At 44.3% G+C, this 12,002-nt stretch overlaps 1 protein-coding gene across 1 annotated transcript in view; it reads left to right on the forward strand.

Moving 5' to 3' along the window:
- Nucleotides 1-786: 786 nt before the first annotated feature.
- The window catches only part of rassf7a (Ras association domain family member 7a), a 46,795-nt gene continuing 35,579 nt past the window's right edge, over nt 787-12,002 (forward strand). Inside the window, exon 1 of the mRNA XM_083763094.1 lies at nt 787-873. The gene's annotated coding sequence lies outside the window, so the exon portion shown is untranslated. The remainder of the gene's footprint in view (nt 874-12,002) is intronic.

Raw genomic sequence — 12,002 nt, forward strand, 5'->3', positions numbered from 1 at the left:
TTATCTAATTCCTTAAAATTTATTTTAATTTAATTTCATCTTGTTAATTTTCCTTTTTCTTATCATATCCAGTATTATTGCTATTATTGTTGTTGCTGTGTTATGGTTGGTTATTATTGTTGCTGTTATCACACATCTTCGCTGCTTACGCCTGTATGGGTAGTGACAAATAAATCCTCTTGATTCTTGAGTATGTATAAATTAGGCTAAAGTTGAGCTGGAAAGTGGTCCTCATACTCAGACAGTGGGGCCTGTTCACTGCCTGTCTCCCCTTGTGACTCTTGACTGGACTGGATAACACCTGCCCCCCACCCTACTTCCCTGGTGTCCTATGTTCTCTCTCTCTCTCTCTCTCTCTCTCTTTCCATATCCTTTTGTCTGTTTTGCCACTATTCATTTGTATCTTCTTCCTTCTATCAGTTCTTGACTGTTTTTTAACCCGCATACACTCTCTCTCTCTCTCTGTTCAAAGGGAGTGGTGGTTTGGCGGTCATGTGACTTTTTGTCTCGACACAATTGCTGTTGTTTGCCATTGGCCAATTTCTTTGAAAGAGCGTTGGTTTCTAGGGCGACGGGGAATGGCGGCACCACTTCACTTTTCTGTACCCCTGCCCCCTCCCGTCCCCATAACCATGAGTGTGTGTGTGTGTGTCTCTCTCTCTCTCTCTCTCTCTCTCTCTCTATCTCTCTCTCTCTCTCCTCTTTCTCTCTCACACACAGAGGCTCCAGTGGATCAGGTAGCACAGCGACACACACACACACACACACACACACACACAGAGAGAGAGAGAGAGAGAGAGAGGGTGACAGGGTTTCTCCCACTACTCCTTTTTCATCAGGCAAGCAGTCAGGCAGACCATTAAACTGCGGGAGGTGAGTTAACAGAAATGGCCCCTGCTTGCCAAGTTTATCGTGTGGTAATATTTTCAAGATCAAACTTTTTGTTTCAATTGTCCTCATTGCTAAACCTGTTGATCTGTATTGTTAAGTTGCAAAGAGTAACCACACATGGGTGGTTGTAACATGGGAGCTACTGTTATTCCTTAATATTGTTGTAACAAATGCTCTTTACTGTGGTATTTATCACCGTGGTAACATCACTTATAATGTGATAATTAGCTAATTAGCAATCAGCTTTCATCTAGCTGTGACGTGTGGGGTTTGCTGTGACATTTGTCTATTTGTAACTAAGGTCCATATTTTGGTTACATTTCACTCAGGAGGACAGGAGGTGTGGCTTGTCTTGTAGCTAATGTAATTATCACTGTAGCACTGACACATAATGGTACAGTATCTTGGCTCAAAGTTTGTCTGTGCTGTACTCAGAGCTGACTGTACACTTGGCATAATTCTTCCTGTATTCCACAAAAGAATTAGCAGCCGTGTGCTCTCGGTTGCATTTGTCCCATGACAAACATGATTTAGGCTCTGTTGGGAAAAATAAGTTGTGCTTCAACAATGGGATTCTCAGTGGACTGCTAAACCTGAAATCCTGTGAGCATATTGCACAATTCCCCAAAAATAAGAAAACGGCAGCACATCTCAAGTTTCCAAGACAAAACACTTTCCCTTATTTGGCTTCAGTGATGTCTGATGTGATATTTTTGTAATATTGATTGGAATATGATTTAGACCAGTGGTTCTCCTAGTGGGTTAGGGTTAGGGGTCTCTAGCAAAATGTGTTAATGTATAGAATCAAAAGAAATCTACAAGCTCACAACGTGTTGTCGTGTGCCATTCATTAAAATAATATTAAAATTGAAAATACATAATATATATATATGAAAATACATAATAATATATATATATATATATGGAAGTCGCATAAACACATTTTTTGGTGGAGGTCTGCAGATAATACATTTGGGGTCCTTGATAGGAAAACGCTTGAGAACTGCTGGTTTAAGCTATGTGTAGGTTGCTGCTGTTTGTTTGTTTGTTTGTGTTGTTTTTTGCATGCCAACTGTCCTCAAGTGGTGCCCTCTCCACTGCCTTCTCAGTTAGCCATCTTGGGCTCCACCAACCGCAACCAGATGGCAGGCTCTGTGTTTATGGTTTCTGTGGCAACACCCAAAGTAGGCTACAAACCGCTCCCTCAGGTGCACTTTATCTGATGACCTGGAGGATTCTCTCTTACACACACACACACACACACACACACACACACACACACACACACACACACACACACACACACACACACACACACACACACACACACACACACACACACACACACACACACACACACACACACACACACACACACACACACACACACACACACACACACACACACACACACACACACACACACACACACACACACACACACACACACACACACACACACACACACACATCCATCACCTTTCTCAACAGCATCTGTTTTGTTGACATTATCTCTCCTCAAAGTATGTCATAGTCAGAAGTGGAACATTTTTGGTAAACGGATCGTGTAACTCAGCATAATGGTGTAATGGTGTAGTTAAACTCACACACTTGCCTTTGTATCTTGGGTGGTTAAAATGTTTCAAATACTGTCATGTGCACCCAATTGCAACACCAGCTTTTCTATCCCTCCAGGCTACCCTGTTTTGACCCGCTATGTAAAGCTGTTGACCTTAAGCCATTTATCTCAGGTGAGACTGTGAAAGTCTCACTTAAACCCGTGCGTGCGTGCGTGTGGGTGGGCGCGCTCGCGCGCGTGTGTGTGGCCCTCCATGGAGGAATTTCATGTCTTTCTTTATGTATGCAGTGCAGGCAGATTAAGCCAGATTTGTACATTGATGAGGCAGACAAAAATAACAAAGATAGCATACTGTATTTTCCATTGAAAATGCAACACTGTTTCAGTTGGGCGAGCGTCACCGAAGCATATATCCATATATCACATTTGAGCTCCGCATTGTGGTAGGACAAAACCTGCTACACAACAGTGCATAATTCAATAGAATGTACTAGATTCACACATCTACTAATCAAGTATTTAACCACCTTTCAAACTGGCAATATTTTGGGCATGTCGGCTCTGTAGTTGGTCTGCTCTTTTCTTCTCCCGATCTATTTGCGAAAATTCGGCGATATACAAGCTCACAGTGATGCTAGTGTTCAAAATAGATAAAATAGCAGATCTACAAGCTCACAACATGTCCCATCGCAACATTGCTATTTGGCAAACGGAGGCTGAAAAACAGCCAAAAACACACACACATCCACAACCTATTAGGCTGGGTGCCGGATCAGGGTCTTTTGCTATTTCCCTATGACAAAGTATATAAGGGCTTAAGTGGTTAATGGGGGCAGGATGGAGGGCCTATCATCAGACCAAAGCTTGTTATCGGCTGGCTGATGCAATCAGGAGAAGACTGGCACTGGTGGTGAGGCCTCGTTGTTATCTTCTGATGGCCTGCTATGATGTCACCACTGCTGACCCAACAATCCGTGCATTCCTACTGATGGAGGCATGCAGCCACAGGCCGGCACAGGGATATGTGGGAGAGACACACACACTTCCGCACATAGACCTCTCTCTTACCACTAATTAGTAGGGGTGTAACGATATAGTAACTGCATCGAAAAATCTTTTTTAATTTCAAGAGTATGTGGAAATGTAAACTTTGTATCGTATCGTTTTGCAATGCGAATAATAGTTATTGAATCGGTTTGCAATGCAAATAATCGAATGTATCAATACTAACTTCTTGTTCTTGAGATACGTATCGTATATAAAATGTATCGTTACACCTCTACTAATTAGTCATCTGGCATGTTCACTGAAACACACACACGCACACGCTCGCCAGCTTAATACATAATTAATTCAGTCTCACACACACATATACCCACTAGAGAACGCCCTCAATCTCTCGACCGCCCGATAAAGATGGTGATGGCAATCAGACAGGCCTTGTTTAAATTCAACAGGTCTTTCTGTGTCTGCCCTCCAGTATCTGATAAAATCGTTGCAGCATAATTTATTCGTCAGGACGAATTCTACTATAACTACTATTTGAGATCAGGCTCCATTGCGTGTGTGTGTGTGTGTGTGTGTGTGTGTGTGTGTGTGTGTGTGTGTGTGTGTGTGTGTGTGTGTGTGTGTGTGTGTGTGTGTGTGTGTGTGTGCGTGTGCGTGTGTGCGTGTGTGCGTGTGTGCGTGCGTGTGTGCGTGCGTGCGCGTGTGTGTGTGTGTGTGTGTGCACATACGTGCATGCAATCTGTGCATGTGCCTGCATGTTGCTTATAAACAGATGATTTTAGTCGCATCACTTCCCCACAACAGCTACAGTCCTTTGATCCAGAAATTCACAGATGTACACACTGACTTGACGAGTGTAGTGAAAGCTTTTAAGGTCCATTGTTGTTGCAGGTGTTTGGATAGGCCTTTCCCCAGACAGTCAGGGAATCGACTGACATGATAAAGGCTCTTTGGCATAGACAGGCAGAATGAGAGCTCAGCTAATATGGAGGAGAAAGAGATGAGAATTGAGCGTAGACAAACAAAATGGGGAATGGGGTAGCAGGAAGGCTGAGAGACAGACAGGCCACCGTGGAATGCTCCAGGGGGGCCTCTCTGTGTGGGCTTACATAGCCTTTGTTCACCCCTGACCCCTGGCTCTCAACCACCTGACAGGTCGCTTCTCTCCAACCCGCATTTCCTGTCTTTCCGTCCATGGCACCCCTCAGTCTTTTGTTATTTCTGAGCTCGTCATCAATCGCACACTGACGCTCCTCATATGGGCCCTTTACCTTATTATGAAATCTTTTATCTTTCCATCCTTTCGGTGTGATTCTATTTCGAGATCAATTTCCCATCTATTTCCCTCGGGCCCATGATGTGCTAACTCTACACTCTGTCCCCAGAAGTCCTGGACAAAGCCGGGATGGGAGGCTTGTACAGGGGAGGTCACTGTTTGATCGGGAACGTCTTGTTGACTTAACTCTGGTTGGCTTTTGTTGCCCGGCCCACTGAGAGGCTCCATGCATGAATGAGAGACAGAGAAATAAAGAAAGAGAGAAAGCCTATAGCAGTGGGATGAAACCAAACTGGTCTAGACTGGATGAAAGCCAGATATTGGAGCATAATGACTCAGTCTATATAGTTAGCTCCATATGTTGGGATCGTTAGCTTGAATGTAACGAAGTTCAGTTCCACAACATGTTTATGCTCACAAAAATACAGGGCTCAGCGATTTTTATGCAATCCCCTTATGTTCAAACTGTGTTTTGGATGCTGTGTTGGTAACTTGGTTCAGAGCCAGAGTTTGGACTGGTTCTGAATAAAGAGGGCATGGAGAGAGGGTTGCTTGCAGGGTGTGCAGCCCGTGGACCCTGAGAACCACCAGGATCCTCTTTAGATGCTTCATTAGTTGTCTGGGGGGAAAAAGGCTTGGAGGAAAAAAAGCAAGGCCTGCCCAGTTTGCAGCAGCTCTGTGTGTGCATTGCATGTTTTGTTTCTTTGGAGCAAGATGTTTGTTTACCAGTTCACCCTGTGTTTATCTCTGACTCTTTCGTCTTGTACCCTTCCATCATCCTTCTATCCTCCGGTTCACCTTGATATGATGAAGTAATGTATATAGTCAAAGACTGTGTTGTTAGTGAAGAGATTATATATATTTGAGATCCATGTTCCTCCCAAAGCACGAATCATCTCCTGAGCCAGGTTTCAGTGAAGATAACAAAGGTCTTTGTCTGTCCCTGGTGTGGGATGTGCTATATTTAAGTCACAACAGTGCAATTACCTTCACTAGCGAAAGCCATCTAGCCTGTCATAATGATACACAAAGCATAGCTACACCATCGGGGCTGTGACCATAATGAGATACCCAATGCTATACTTAGGCCTGTTTGGCACAAACAGAGCATTACTACCTTATTTTACTGGACTACATGACTATGAGAAACCAGTGTCAACAGCAGTTCAGCAGCACTTGGTAAGTTGGTGCTGCGATTCCGAGAAGAGAGCTCAGTCAGAGCTTGCAACTATTCAGCCTTCCACCTGTTGAAGTTGTTGTTTTCGGTGTAAAGACTAAAGAATTGTGTATGTGTGTGCGCGAGCGTGCGTGCGTGTGTGCATGCATGCTCACTCGTGTCTCAACTTTGGAGAGGGGGGAGGGGAGACCACAGCACCAATTTAATGGTATTCAGGCCTGGTGCATAATGGCCAACAAAGAGACTATCGGCATGTGTCCCCCCCCTCTCTCTCTCTCTCTTTCTCCATCACCCCGGCCTTCACAGAATGTATTGAGCTGCTGCCAGAACCCTGGCTAGTCTATTTCTCAGCCGAAAGCCATCTTCCTGTCTTCCCTGAGCTGAGTTATGGCTGACTTACCACTCCCTGGACAGATTTATCCCGCTCTCTTGTCGAGGCATTAACTTATTATTAGACTTTGATTGAGGACTACCGGGACGATAGATTTGAGAACACTTTACTGCCAATTGTCTACCAAGGGGCAACAGGTTAAGAGAAATGAAACAAGGTAGGATCTTTCAGCTGACTACATGGATGACAATTAAGATTCTGTCTTTTTCGGTCACTTCTCTTCCATGTACTGAATGAACGCAGGGGAGGGTGGGGTGGGGTGGGGTTGCAAGAATGTTTTAGTCACGCACAAAAGGAGGATGATATATACATTGGCAGGAGGGAGGGGGTAAGGCAGGAGGAGGGAGGGGGTAAGGTAGGAGGAGGGAGGGGGTAAGGCAGGAGGAGGCGCCGTTCAGGAATGCCTGGAGAAGGTGTCAGTGCCAGTGGAGCCTCTCCGAGGTCTTTGGACTGATAATCCTCCACATGACATCGCCATACCACCCGCTACTCTGACCTCAGACCCCAACCCCCCCGACCCTCGACCCACTCCGCTCTGCCTGACTTCAGACCCTCAAACTAATAAGCATGACTCGGAAACCCTTTTATCCTCTGCTTAGTCAGTTCTTCACGGCGGGCTCACGAAACGAAACCATGCCTTCAGAAGGAACTAGTCAGTCAGGTGATTGATGGATCATGTGATCAGAGGGAAGATGGCCTCCGTTGGGAACTTGCCCTACGTTGCTTTTACAGTTTCACTTCTCTTTTGGCGCCTTTGCTTTTTCTCACTGTCGGTCCACGGTGCCTAACCCCGCGCATGCCTGAGGGGCTGCTCCACCCAACCCCCCCCCCCCCCCCCCCCTCCCACCACTCACTTCCATGTTACTTTTCAAGTGTGGGTTAAGTGATTATTTTGTCAGACAACACAGCTTTTAGATGTGCCAAAAGCTTTGCCTGTGAGATGGGCCTCAACGTGAATTTGACTGCCCAAGGCCTCTCTTTATGCTAGTTGGCATGGCTTAAACGCTAGGCGTGGACACGCACATAAAATGTATTCATTCAAATTACATTTGTATGATTGAATTAACCAAATTAGTGTGACTTTTGTAATATTTGTCCAGTTTAGTTTTCTATTAGTTTTCAGTTTAGTTTAGTTTAGTTTATTATTGGGGGAGGGGATTTGTCAGGAGCAAGATTTAAGTTCAGAATAGGTGTTCCCTTTGTGAAGGCAATTGACTCACAGTTGTGAGTAATTTTGGTTATGAATTTGACCACATTAACAAAGACCAAAACTAAAGACATTTTCAGCATACTTTTATTTTATATTATTTCGTTTTTTGTTTGTATTTTGATTACTGATATGGGAGTGGGACACAATCTGAAGTGACATGAATGTAAAGTACTGTAATTTGCTGGTGTAATCATTTTCTGATGAAGGTGCTTAGAATTCTGACATCCTCATCTCATACAGGATGAATGAATGGTCTATTTAACAGAGAGAAGTGCCAACATTGTTCTGAAAGTCTGTGACTGGCCAGACACGGGGTCACTCATAACTGAGAATGAATCATTAGAAAAGCCGGACTGACTGTTAATAACAATCCTCTAAATTGTTACGACATAGTGGAAATTAAGTGACATTAAGTGAGATCATTTTTGAAATACTTGAAAGATGAATCAGTCATTGTCCATCTCTTTTTTTCTTTTTCATAATAGTTTATTTCTCATGGTCGCTCTCAGGTGAGACCTTGAGGTCTCCCTATTTCATCCTTTTATGTCCTTTTCATAGATGAATGCCCCTTTTAAAACTTTGTTATGCGACAGTGTCACGGAAAAGAGGTGAGAGGGGCGATCTTATCGTCATACATCATCATACATCACATTTCATGCTCAGCCAATCAAATGATTTCAAATTTGGTACCCGCAGACACACAAAGCTGGGCATAGGAGGCAAATAGCCAATCTACAACGTCACAACACAACGTGTTACGACGCATTGTGACTGTGTAGAGTTGCACTTTCTGCTCTTTGTGAGTGTTGAAATTTACACCTATGCCTAAAATAGGGACACCAGATTGAAAGTGGTTAAGTCTGTCTGTTTGTGGGTAATTATAAATATTTCACGTTTGAAAGATATTAATCAATAAGTGCTCATGACCAAATTATAACTACATTAGATACATTTAAATTCCTGAAAAGTAACAGTTTTGGACATACAAGGTTTCCAACTGACGGCTAGGACGTCTGGAGGATATATAGTACAGTAGTACTAAGCGGTGACCACAGCAGAGCTAGCAATTATAGGCCATTACTGTATGCTTACTCATACACTTATTCCACACGTCCAAACAGATTAGGATCTAGATCTGTTTTATCAGCAATTTTGTTGGCTGGGGCAGCACAATAGACGGACATGTCGTGGACTGAGTGATAAAGTCACAGCATTGACCAGCCAGTCGGCCTAACAACAGACTAGCCAATCGCAGAGCAATGGGCTCTCTATGCACACAGAATAACTCTTCCTACTTCCGGGCCCCTTCTCTATAGTATACTTCCTTCACAGGGGTTACCAATGCGTATCTATTCTACATAGACATGGTAACGCCCCGCCTGCCTCTGATTGGCCTACCGACACTGCCGGCCTTACCAGAGTTTCCTCCGAGGTGGAAGATACATGCTGGATAGTCTGCCAAGAGGTTACTCCGTGGTGGGAAATAAATAAATAATACAAGTGCAATATAATACAAGAGAATGACAGCTTGGCACGCACGACAGTAACTTTTATTTTTGTGGAGGAGGCAAACTAATATTGTTTATGCCGTTGGCCTGTTTATTTGCAAACTTGAAACATTATTGTAGTGTAAAAAGTTCTTGTAATATTGTGACTCTTTTCCCCTGATCTTTATCTTTGTTATAGTATTTAGTTTAACACTAACACTTTAATTTAGAACACAGCCAAATCAAACCATACAATACATTCAATCAAAGCAAACGGCACAAGTTTAGTTTAGTTATCTCACTTATTTGTTTGCCTCTTCTACAAAAATTAAAGTTACAAGTTACTGTTGTGCGTCTGCCATGCTCTTGTACTTGTATTATTTCCCACCACGGAGTAACCTCGCGTATCAGAGGTCAGTCTGGTGAAACCATGGGGGCTAGACGGGCTAGAAGGGCAGCGTCGGTAGGGTCGGTAGGCCAATCAGAGGCAGGCGGGGCGTTACCATGTCTGTTCGGACGTAGAATAGATATACGCGTTACCAATGATACTAATTTAGGCTCTGTTCCATTTAGTGTGCAGTGGTACTGGTTCTCCACCCAAAAATTACTCAAAAAGTCCCCCATCGTATGGGCTCAGATTGCATAATTCCAGCAGTCGATGGACTGGACGGGTGGATTCATAGTACATCGGGTGCACCCTCAAACCTTTTAATGTCAAGGACCCCCATAACTCTAAGAGTGTAAAGGGTTAATTTGGTTCCATCTGTACACTCTCAGAGTTACACACCTGCATAGTTGGAACCCACTCAAGGACACGTTGAGACCCACTGGTGTAGCAGAGTGTTTCCAGTGAACCAACATGCACAATAGCAGCACCCTGACTCTGTTTGACCAGAATGGAACAGAGCCTTCATCAGTATCAGCAGTAACACCTGTGAAGGAAGTAGTTCAAGTTCTTTCCAAAATGGTGTGTGTGCATATAGAGCCCATTGTCCCTATATAGGCTTTGGCATATACTTCATATAGTCGCTCCTCAGTTGGCCAAGTTGATGTAGGGCTGTGATGATGATGATGATGGCATGGAATTTGTATTACGGTGGTTTGGCAGACACAGATCGCACCCACCTGATCGTGGATCAATCGTCCCTCCAGGCTATAATAAGATTTAGTGAGTGGAGTACGTACTCAACTTGTCCTGCTTGGTATCGTCTATCGCGTCACGTACAGTCTGAATGTGCAGAGTGTTTGAGTGCCACTGTGCCAGACAGTGATTGTTCCCAAGAACAAAAAAACATTGCGTGGATGCACCTAGAACGTATCCTCAGTGATGTATCGGGGTTTCGGGTCTTTAGTTTAGTTTCATGTGGGGGAGGGAGGATGTAGAGATGAAGAAGAGGTAAAAATAGATTCTGGGATATCGGCAGATAGTGTGGAAAAGAGAGAGGCGTTAATAGAAAACAGGCCTTGGCCCATGCTGCGATGTTCCTACACACCCTGTCTGTCCCATTGGTTATGCACTGTGTGTGTGTGTGTGTGTGTGTGTGTGTGTGTGTGTGTGTGTGTGTGTGTGTGTGTGTGTGTGTGTGTGTGTGTGTGTGTGTGTGTGTGTGTGTGTGTGTGTGTGTGTGTGTGTGTGTGTGTGTGTGTGTGTGTGTGTCGTGCGTGCGTGCGTGCCTTAGAGTATATATGAATAGAGACGGCACCCAGAGGAAACCCTGAGGCGAAATGGACATAGTGGCCGAATTTGGTATTGCAGCGTGGACCCAAACACATGAACGCGCTGGTCCGTTGACTATCATTGTGCACATTCACGACGGCAGCAAGTTTGTGAGCGTTCGTGCACGTTCAACGGCAGCGCGTTCATGTGTTTGGGGCAAATCCATCCCAGAATGCACTGTTCCTACGCGGAAGGAGGAGTGAAATCGCCTCATGCGCTTTTGAGCAACTTAATGCAAGTGGATGGAAGGAGTACTCGGATGCCATCTATTCATATATACTCTAAGGTGCGTGCGTGCGTGCGTGCAATATTGTACAGGGCTTACATTGTTAATCAGACTAATCGCTTTAGTCGATTCTAAAACAATTTTGTGTCGATTCGTTGTAAGAAATGCTTCTCGATTAACCTACAGTATATGAGCAAGTTTAAGTCGGTTATTTAGTCCTTAATGTTGTTTTGGATATTTTGCTTAATTGACCAGTCCTCATCATTAGGCTAATGTGTGTACTGTATGTTGTGGTGCCCATTGACCAATGAACACCCTCTACCCCTGCTCCCATAATATCCTGGTTTACAACCTGATTCGCTGCGTTCCGTGAATTTGTTTGTCACTTCGCTACTTATAATAACTTTATTTATATAAAGTTATTATTATTGTCACTTCGCTACTTGACAAAACAAATCACGGAACGCAGCGAATCAGGCAGGAAACCAGGCTACTAGAGACCATCCTTCCAGCCCGTGGGTTCATACTACTACTAGAGACCATCCTTCCAGTTCGTGGGTTCATACTACTACTAGAGACCATCCTTCCAGGCCCGTGGTGTTGTTTGTAGTATCTATGCATGTGATGCCTTTTGAAGTCCACCGTGGTCAGATTTAGGTTGCGCTGTTCTGTTTTTCATTTTCCCACAGGGCGTTGTCCTACACACACACACACACACACACACACACACACACGGACGCACACGGACACACACGGACACACACACACACACACACACACACACACACACACACACACACACACACACACACACACACACACACACGGACACACACACACACACACACACACACACACACACACACACACACACACACACACACACACACACACGGACACACACACACACACACACACACACACACAGACACGGACACACACACAGACACAAACGCACATGCACAAATACTGTATGCACACTGATGATCTCATTACACCTGTGCTGGACTATGACCTCATTCCAGGAAGAGGAAGAGAAA

The sequence above is a fragment of the Protomyctophum parallelum genome (assembly GCF_964188405.1).
Source record: "Protomyctophum parallelum genome assembly, chromosome: 4".
In the NCBI taxonomy this organism is placed as follows: domain Eukaryota; kingdom Metazoa; phylum Chordata; class Actinopteri; order Myctophiformes; family Myctophidae; genus Protomyctophum; species Protomyctophum parallelum.